We start from the raw sequence: 9528 nt of genomic DNA, 5'->3' as shown, positions 1-9528 counted from the left end.
CAAGGAAGTGCTTTAGCTTTGGTCAAGAGAAAGCTTCGGCTTTGGTTGAATGTTCTTCGAAGATAGCTTTGGTAGTGTATTAATCAAGAAGAGATTTTACGCTTAGAGCAAGAGATGGGTGCAGCCATGGAAGTGCCCACCTTGTCTCTTACCGATGTAGAGACTTTGAGGACTTTGGAAGGCTTGTTTGAAGATTGTCGCCGTAGTTTTAGGGATATAGCTTTCAAGTAGTGTCTTCCATTTTTGAGCTTGATGCCTTTTTTTGCCTTTGCTCATTTTTGTAATAAGGTTTTGTAGCCAAATTTTTTTAAAGAAATAAAGTATTCATATTTGAATTTGCTCTTTATTCTTCAAAGTGTTTGTGTTTTGTTGGTGATGTGATTGTACTTGAAATTTTTGAAGTTTCAAGTTGCCTACGTACCCTTGGTTGAGGAGGGATGAAGTCAGGAATGACGGATTGTGGCAATTTTGGATGGTGATTTTTTTGTTTTGTTTTATTTTACAGTACACAGTTTATGCTCTTGCGTGCCAGGAGCGTTGGGTGTCGCCTTTTATGCTCATGTGAACAAGGACCATTGTGCCGTGTGCAATTTAGGCTCATGCAGGCGATGAGCGTTGTGTGTTTGCCTTAGGGGTAGTAGCGCTTCAGGAATCTGCCGTTGATAGGGCCGAACTTCAAGCCATCTTCTGCCATGATTAAGTAAGTGTCGTTGGTGTAGACCTCTTGTATTACGTAAAGTCCATCCCATTTTGATGTGAACTTACTTTTTGTCTTTTGAGTTGTGATGATGGGCTTGCATAATGCCAAGACAAGATCTCCAGTTTGGAAAGACCTTGGGCGGATCTTTTTGTTGAACTCCTTGGATAACCATGCTTGGTAGCATTCCAAGTGTTGTTGAGCTTCGAGCCTTATTTCGTTGAGTGCTTCCAACTCTTGAAGTCACAACTTTGCGTTTTCCTCTTCAGTCAAGTTTTCTTGTATAGCCATCCTTAGTAAGGGGATTTAATTTTTGAGTGGCAGAACAACTTCCACACTATATACAAGAGAATAAGGCGTCGCTTGGGTAAAAGTCCTATGTTTCGTCCTATATGCCCAAAGTGCTTCGCTTATTCTTTCATGCCAGTCTTACTTTGTTCGGCCGATTACCTTCTTTAAGAGGTTGCACAATGTTTTGTTGAATGCTTCTACAAGACAGTTGGCCGGAGCATGATACATAGAAGACTTGTGATGCTTGAACTTGTATTTCTCGCATAGCTTGTCCACGAGTCAGTTGGAGAACTATTTTCCGTTATCGGTGATAATGTAGGAAGGTATACCATATCGATAGATGATATGCTCTTTAATGAAATCGATGACAGTTTCCTTTTTGACTTCCTTTCTAGGTATGACTTCAGCCCATTTGGAGAAGTAGTCTGTTGCGGCTAGGATGTAGACCTCTCCGGTAGATGATTTTGGTGCAATTGGTCATACGACGTCCAATCCCCATGTATCAAATTGCCATGAAGCAACCGTATGGTGTGATGGCTCAGGTTGTTGATGTATGAAGTTGGTGTGGAATTGGTAGGCTTGGCACATTTTGGCATGTTCCAGGCAATCCTTCACCATACTTAGCCAGTAGTAGCCCATCATTTTGAGCTGGAAATGTAACTTTGGTTAAGACTGATGCGATTCACATATGCCTGAGTGTGCTTCTTCTATGGCTTGATTAGCTTCTTCCTCACCTAGGCATCTTAGAAGTGCTTATTCAAAAGAACGTTGATAGATTGTTCTTTTGTAGTAGAGGAAACAGGGTGCTCGTCGACGTATTTCAAAGTGGTGTCTAGGATCGTCGGGAAGCTTTCCATGCTTCAAGTGGTCGATCAGTGACTATCTCCACTCTTCAGTGTCGACTGGAAGTACTGAGATGATGTTTATATCATCTAGTAGCATTTCAATAATGGGCAAGATCACCCATCTTTGGCAAACTGGCACGTCTGCAGCTTCGTCCTCTCATAGCGCCATACTTGAGGCTAAATTAGCAAGAGTGTCTGTCATTTGATTTTCTTTTCTTGGCACATGTTTTAATGCCACGACCTCAAATTTTCAGAGCAATTGAGTTACTAGCTGGAAGTATGGGACGAGATCATATTTCCTCACTTTATATTTAGTCAAGAGTTGATTGATTATGAACTTGGAGTCCTCATATACTTCAGCGACATTGTTGGAGCATAGCTTGCGTAGCCAAAATAAATATGGTAGTATTTGTCTTTGTGGTGACATGAATACTACTCATGCCCATGCTCTATTTGCTTGTGCAGATTCGTCGAAGAACATTGTCCATGTCGGGAAGAAGTCAATGTAAAACACCTCCTCGTTAGGCAAGTCATCTGAGATTTTCCAATTGGCTGAGATTGGATGATCGGCAAGGAAGTTTGCTAGCGCTTGTCCCTTGATGACTTTAGTTGGAACGTATATGATCTCGTAATGATTGAGAAACAATGCCCATTTTGCTAGTCACCTCATCAAAACTGGCTTGGACATGACGTATTTGACAATGTCAGCTTTGGCAACCAAGTGGATGGTATAAGCATGCATGTAGTGTTTGAGCTTTTGGACAACAAATCTGAAGGCAAGGCATATCTTCTTGATTAGGGTGTAGTTGAGCTCAGCCCCAGTGAGGGTTTTACTTAGGTAGTAGAGTGCTATTTCATTTTGGTCTTCATTTTCTTGTGCTAAGAGTGTTTCAATGGAACCTTCTTGTGTAGCAATGTACAGGATGATCGGCTTTCCAGGCATGGGAGCTCCTAAGACAAGTAGGCTTGCCAGGTATGTTTTTATGCTTTCAAAGGCATTGTGGCATGCGTCATCCCATATGAATGAAGTGTTACTCTTCATGAGTTAACTAAAGGGTTGACAGCGTCCAGCGAGGTTGGAGATGAAACGTTTGATGAAGGCAAATTGTCCTTATAGACTTTTCAACTCGTGTAGATTCTTTGGCTCGGGCATGCTTTGAATGGCCTTAATCTTTGATTGATCCACTTCAATGCCACGGTGCTTGACAATGAAGCCGAGGAACTTCTTAGAGGTGACACTAAATACATATTTTAACGAGTTCATCTTGAGGTTGTAATGCCATAGTCCGTCGAACACCATTCATAAATCCTTTAAGTGATCGGATCTCTTCTTGGTCTTGACAACTACACCATCTATGTAACATTTTACGTTTTTGTGCATCATGTCGTTGAAGATCATCTGCATTGCGCGTTGATATGTAGCTCCAGCGTTCTTCAAGCTGAAGAGCATTACCTTGTAGGAGTAGATACCTTTTGGAGTACGAAAGGCTGTTAGATCCTTGTCTTCGGAAGCTATGCAGATTTGATTGTACCCAGATGAGCTGTCCATGAATGATAGTGCCTCATAGCTAGTGGTTGCGTTCACCATGATTTCACTGATTGGCAAGGGAAAGTCGTCATTTGGGCAAACATCGATGAGATCGTAGAAATCTACGAAAACACGTATTTGTCTAGATTTCTTAAGGATAATGACGATGTAAGAGATACACTTAGGGTATTGCACCTCTCGATTGAAGCCTGCTTCGATTAGCTTGTCAATCTCGACCTCAATTTGTGGGATGAGTTCAGATCGATAACGTCTTTCAGTTTGCTTTATTGGTCGTGTTCCAGGCTTGACTGTCAGGTGATGCACAATAATGGTAAGGTCAAGGCCGAGTTTTTCCTTGTAAGTCTAAACAAAGATGTCTTTGTACTCCAAGAGCAGTTGGTAGTACTTATCGATCTTATATGTGCTTAGTAGAGCACTTACGAAGATAGGTTTTGGCTCATCGTTTGTGCCTAGGTTGAGCTCCTTAAGATTATTGACTGTGGCTTTCCCCCTGTCTTCGCGTTGTGGTCGCGCAGCAATGACATCCTCCTTGGGAACTTCGTATTTCTCGTCCTCTTGGATCGTGATGTGGAAAACGTCTTGGACCTCATTTTCAGTGTCGTCCACTTGGGCTTGTTAGCGTGAAGATTGGTCAGTGTGGATGATGATGCGCTGCTTTACCTTGAATTGTCCTTTTGTGTCCACTTCTAAGGTTGCTTGGTGCTTCATCCTTAAAGGAATCGAGTTGCGAACGTCGTTTTTTTCTCGAGCTTTTCTTCCTTTGGCATTATCTTTCTCTTTCTAGAAGTCTTTTTGTTCTCTAAAAGTCTTTCCAAGGCAGATCGTCGCGGATGAGACTTTGATATTTTAGCATCGCCTAGCTATGTAAGAGGTAAAATTGCATTTGCCTTGATTAGCTTTATGTCGGCTTTGCTTGTTTCGAATGGGGTTTTCCCCCTCTTTCTTCTCAACATCGAGATGTATCGGAAGACAGGTGTGTTTGATCCTTTTGAGGGCATTACATTCCCTTTGGTTGTTGCGGGCTTAGCAGGCTAATTGTCATTTTTGCTTAAAGATGGCACGGCTTCCCTTCTTGCTCTTTGGGCGCAGCTTGCCACTCATTCTTTTTGGGTGCAGCTTTGCCTGTGGACTTGATCTCTTTTGGAAGAGCTTCAAGCACCGTATCTTTATCCATGTAGAACTTGGCGTCCACGAAGTGTGATTTAACTTCGGTGAATGGCTTGGTGTCGCCTTGTATCACCTTCACTCATTCTCGGTAGTATTTTAAGCATTGGTGGAGGGTGAACGGCACCACTTAATTCTCATGGATCTAAGGCCTTCCCAAGAGCAAACTATATGAAGTTCTCATGTCAATCACATAGAATATCGTGCTCAACTTGAAATCGCTAATGGTCATCTCGACACAGACCATGCTCATTGCTCTTTGTCCTCCTTGGTTGAAACCTTGGATTAAAAGACAGCTTCGGGTCAGTTCGTCCACCTTTATGCTGATTGTAGTCATTGTTGACTTTGGAATGATGTTTATGGCTGAACCACCATCCACAAGCATGTGGTTGACTTTGTGCTCTTTCACGTACCTAGAGATGAAGGGAGGATGGTTGTGAGGCTTTGACCCTAGCAGCAAGTCTTCGTCAGTAAAGGTGATTGCGTCATGGGTGGCACATCATGTGGCCTAAGCTCCAAGCTTTTGTCCTTGATTTCTTGCAGTTCATGGTTGTCGGGACTCGCCAAGACCACTATTAGTGCTTTTCGCATCTCATTGGGCAATCATAGCACCTCCTCAATACTAAAGTATAACTCTAGGCTTTCTTTAGGTGTGGGAGTTTTCTCTTCCTTGATGGTTATAACTTTGCCTTTTGAGGGCTCTTTTATCTTTACTTCAACCATGTGACAGGCAGCGGTAGTGCACTATTGGAAGAAATCCTTCGGGAAGTACTCTTGCAAGAAGACGGGAATAAATGGCTCTTGCTCTATAAGTTCCCCAGCGTATGTCGACTTAGTAGCTCTTACGTTTTTCTTGAGCTTCCTATTATTGCGGCTGCGGTGTTTTCTCGCTTATTCCATTTTTGGTTTAATGACTTGTGGTCTTGGCATCCTTGTTTTCTTATAGGTCACCAGTGTCTACCCCTCTTCATCGTCGATAAGTGCATTTTGGTCACTTGTCCTCAGGGATGCTTGTGTAGAAGGTGCCATGTGGCTTGAGCATGGACATGAATGAGCATGCGTCATTTGGAGAGGCACGAGATCAAATGATCTAAACACAATCGTAGTAGTGTGTGTTGCAGCCGTGTCTTCAAGGTCAAGTTTAATTTGCCCTTGTTTTGCCAGCTTCATGATGAGCACCTTAAGGACGAAGCAATTGCCAACATGATGGCTCACGATAAGATGGTATTTTGCAGTACCTAGGATCGTTTACGTGATTCATCTCTTCGGGACACTTGCATTTAGGCAACTCGATCACTTTTTTCTCTAGCAAGTCGTTTAGCATTGCGGCCACGTTAAAGTCTGAAAAAGGGTACGTCTTTTGCTCCAGCTCCCTTAAGGTGTTTTTGTACCTATCTTGGGTGAGAGAAGGCTCACCTTTTTTTTATCTCATTCGCTTTGTTCTTAGAAGAGATCTTAACGGGCGCAGGGGAGGTCTTGACTGGGGTAGTGTTGATGGTAAAAGCTTCATTGGCGGACTTTTTCCTAGTCTTATTTACCTTCGGAGCGAGCACTTTGTCTTTCTTGAAGTCGGTGATTGGCTTTTTTTTTCCATGGTTGGCGATACTCAGCTCCATGTTGTGGGAACGAGTCGTTAATTCCTCAAATGTCCTCGGCTTTATGCATTGGATGATGTAGTATAGGCCCAATGCATGCCTTGAACGCACATCTCAATGGCGGCTGTTTCAGAAAACCGATCCTTGCAATCCAGACTTAATGAGCACAATCTATTAATGTAGTTGACCACTAGTTCATCCTTCTATTGTTTTGTACTTATCAGCTCCAGCATGCTTACAGTGCGGCTTGTGCTGTAGAAGCGGTTAAGGAATTCCCTTTCAAGCTAGTGCTAGCTATTGATGGATTCGGGCTAGAGGTCGGTGTACCAATCAAATGTGTTACCTTTCAGTGAGCGCACAAACTACTAGACGAGGTAGTCTCCCTTTGTTTCAGCGTCGTTGCAAGTTTCAATGAAATAGGCAATATGTTGTTTGGGATTGCCTCTTCCATCGAATTGCATGAACTTTGGCGGCTGATAACCCCTTGGCATCTTCAAGGCGTCAATATTCTTGGAGTAGGGCTTTAAGTACAACATGGAGTTATGCGAGTTTCCTTGGTATTGTGTCTTGATAGTGCTAATGATCATCTCTTGCAGCAGTTAGATAGATAGAGATCACATGAGCGTTGTTGCTTGGTTCAACTTATCTTCAATTTTCTCTACCAGAAGCTCTTCCTTTTCGTCGGTTTCCTCCTTTGGTGGATCAACCTCCAGGTCAGCTTCGTCGTTATGTTGCACCTCTAGACGGTTAACGAGCCTAGCAATTTGCAAGTCTTTCTCCTCTACTGTCCTTGTCATTCTTGTAATTGCTTCACTTATTTGAGCTAGCTACTCCTCGATAGAAGTCGTGCTAGTAGTCATGACTTGCATGGCTACGGGGCACGAGCTGCTTGAGTCGGCGTTAGAAGTCAAAGACTCAGAGTACCTTCTCAGACTTTCTTCCCTTGGTGCCCTTAGCGAGGCTAGGGTGATCACATATCCGTGCCTTGGGTGCTCTTGCTTCTTCGGCAAAGTTAATGAAGGGGTGGAAGGCACAATAGAGAGAGTTCTTGCCTTGTTTCGGGTTGTGATGCCCAAAGTGCCATCATTTAAGGCAAGGATGCCCTTGTTCTTTGCGTTGGTAGCAGGAATAGCTTGATCCTTTCTTAAGGCCATTTGTTGTGTATTTGGAGACAGAGATGAGAGGCAGTGATTGTCCCACTGGGCGACCCAAATTTGTAAACACAAAAAATTCTGTATCGAATGAATTGAGAACACCTATACAAAGTAGATTTGTATTGATTTGAATTTGTAGGTTACAATATTTGTTTACAACTTTTCCTCTTATTTAGTCTTCAAATTTGATGTAGATGCGTGATTATTGATCTAAGGGTCGCGATGACTTAATCTTGAACGAACAGGCGAACGATTGCTTCAAGTTTTGAGCTTGAAAACAACGTGTGGATGATTTTCACCTCAAGGGTGCGGCAAATGTGGTGTTTGATGCTGGATTTCGTTGCTTCAAGGATCTTGGTGACTTGATCTTGAAACGAACATTGCTACAAGTTTATAAGCTTGCAACAAAGTCTTGAAGGAATCGGCATAAGCACTTGTTGATTCTTCAAGGAAGTGCTTCGGCTTTGGTCAAGAGAAAGCTTCGACTTTGGTTGAATGTTCTTAAAAGAGAGCTTTGGCAGCGTATTAGTCTTCAAAGGTTTGGCAGAGGTTCCTCTGTGTAGAGATTTTTTGACCCCAATGCTTGTAGGAAGACCTTGTATTTATAGACTTCTCAAGGCTTGCCTTTGGGAGCATTTGGCTTTGATTTGTGTCTAATTTGTCCATGAGAGAATTTAGGCATGTTTTGTGTATTAATTTCAGCGATTTCCTTGCTTTAGCCGAATTTAAGAACCTTGCCTATTTTGTGAGCAATCTTTAAATCTTACTTGTTTTATGAAGATGCTTTAACTTTTTTTCCGATTGTGAAAGATTTTGGACCTCATTTGCCGAATTTAAAGGATGTTTCTTCCATTAGCCGAATTTAGGGAATGTTTTATACTTTCCTTGCTTGATTTGTGCCACATGTCATTGATGACTTGTCCATTTATGATAAGTCATATGTCACGTGGAGCTTTGCGATGCATCGTTTTATATGCAACAAAATTTACATGTCTACAATTACAATTACTTATAAGCATATACAAAGTCTCTTCCTTTCCAGATGTGTGATTCATACTCTTAACACACCCGTCATATGTGGCGAATTTTTGAGTCCTAGTATGTAAACAAGAAAAATTAGGTGATGCGGAGCACATATGGCCGTTGGGCTCACCCATGGGGTAGCTTACTCTGACCTGCCTTACTCCAGCCTTGGAAAATCATAGTCCCACAAAACCCATATTCTATTCTTGCTAAAACTCTCACCCATTCCACGTCATGTTACAATAACTAATTATAAGACATTTTCGTAGAGCAAAACAAGATCTTGTGATGAATGGAGGGTTTCTGTTAGGATGTGAAGGTAAAAAAGTCCCACATCAATAAAAGGAGAAACCTTGCAAGGGCCTATAAGAGGTTGGGCTACTCCTCATATTACTGATTAGTTTTATGGTGGAACCTCAACTTTCTTTAGTGTTGGAATAAAAATTTCACACCACCGTGGATCGTAGAGAAACTAAGAATAACCACCTACAAACAAGAGCAAACAATCATGATTAACCTAATGTACCAGTATGGCATTGACCAAAGGATCTCTGATGGTTAAGTTAGTCTAAAATATTAGAACTCAAGCAAATGACAAAAGAGCAAAACATGCTCTATGAAAGTGTTATCATAGACGAATCCTAGATGAGTGTATTATACTAGTCAAGAAAGTGTCCTTTTAAGATATAAGATACATATTAAACCACTGAATCCTAAAGGATATCTAACATAAGATATGGCTTCCTTTTTAGATTGTTTTTACTTGCAGCATACGTTAATGCTTAGATTGTAGAAATCTCCAAAAATATAAGAAACTAATATGATCCCCAGTTAAACAAGGTTTCTGAGTCTTGTGGAACAACCATGGTCGATCTCAACAAGGCTTGGGGGCTTTCCCTGCATTCCAATGCCCAACAAGATATGGTGGCATCATTGCCATTTAGTCGGCTAAGTCTGGTTTAGAGGTGTTGAGTTCGTGTCTAGACTTCAAGGACACTTGTATTTTAATTTGCCATACTCCAACCTAGTTAAATTTAAGGTCCCACAAATGCCCCTAAATAAGCTTTGAAAAGGGCACCCCAATTGAGGATGAATATTTACCCAATGGCTATGGCAGAGTAGATCGAAATAGCTTACCGTTCAGAATTCTTTTAACACATGTCAATTTAATTCCGTTACCAATGCAAGGTAGTGGAGACATTTTGGATTT

This window comes from Malus domestica, chromosome 14 (genome assembly GCF_042453785.1).
Source record: "Malus domestica chromosome 14, GDT2T_hap1".
NCBI classification, from domain to species: domain Eukaryota; kingdom Viridiplantae; phylum Streptophyta; class Magnoliopsida; order Rosales; family Rosaceae; genus Malus; species Malus domestica.
This window is presented reverse-complemented; position numbering follows the sequence as displayed.